Source organism: Bolinopsis microptera, chromosome 5 (assembly GCF_026151205.1).
Source record: "Bolinopsis microptera isolate Bmic1 chromosome 5, MBARI_Bmic_1.0, whole genome shotgun sequence".
NCBI lineage: Eukaryota > Metazoa > Ctenophora > Tentaculata > Lobata > Bolinopsidae > Bolinopsis > Bolinopsis microptera.
In genome coordinates, this window is record NC_087076.1 from 13,830,341 (window position 1) to 13,831,391 (window position 1,051).

Genomic DNA, 1,051 nt, shown 5'->3' on the forward strand with positions numbered 1-1,051 from the left:
GGAAAAGTGTGTTAATGTTGTTTCCACAACAAACAAGACATAATTAGTAAAACAAATTTATTCACGATCAATTTTGATCTATCTGCAATACTTTATTGCTGACTTTAATAGAACTAAAGTATATATTCTTTTAATCCATGCTCCAAGAAAATCATATTACTGGCAGAATAATGATTAAAATATGCCAAATATCATATAATAAGGTATCCTAAAAATTTACGTAGCTAACAACAAGAAAACATATTTTTCAGTTCCTTTAAGAGAATTTCCCATGAATTGATAAAAAATAGACATGAATAGTTCTTCTCTTAAAGCAATTATATCAGACATGCTATTAAACTACTGTCCCTTGATAGTGATACTATTCTTCATAATACCCCTTCATCGTAGTCCGATAGTTTCACTGCTTCTTAATATGATCCAAACCTGACCTGGAACTGGTATTGGCAAACAATTCATTTATAAGGAAATGTATTTATGATGTATCCAGTATCCTACTTGTTATTCTACCTGCCCTTAATAAATGTTTTCATACTTCATCAGTCGCGCGCCGATGCAGCTTGTACTGATTTTTTTAAAGAAGCATCAACTCTGGTGATACAAGTGAAAAAAAATATATTTCAAATTAGATTTTTGAAAAAATGTTCTGTCGTCAATTTTTTATAAAGATCCAACAAATAAATTTAGCACATGATTTTTTAAAAACTCGCCTCCCTTATTTTATATTTATAATAAACAAACAAAACAAAAAGGGGGGGGGGACCCCAAACCCATGTAGCTGAGACACCTCACAGCAATGCAAGTTGACCAAAGTGCCTCTTGCTTGTGAAAATAATAATAATAATAATAATAAAAACTTGTGAAAAGTGCTTCAACTACCCCCCGAAGAGTTGGGTTGTGAGTCCCCCTGGGATCATTTCGTCCCTAAAATTGTACACAAGCTACAATAAATGATCTACAAAATGTACATAACAAATTTAGGACACATCATAGCTCGTTTTCTAAGCACTTAAGGGGGAACTGAAACCAGGTTTTTGATCAGAAAGTAAAA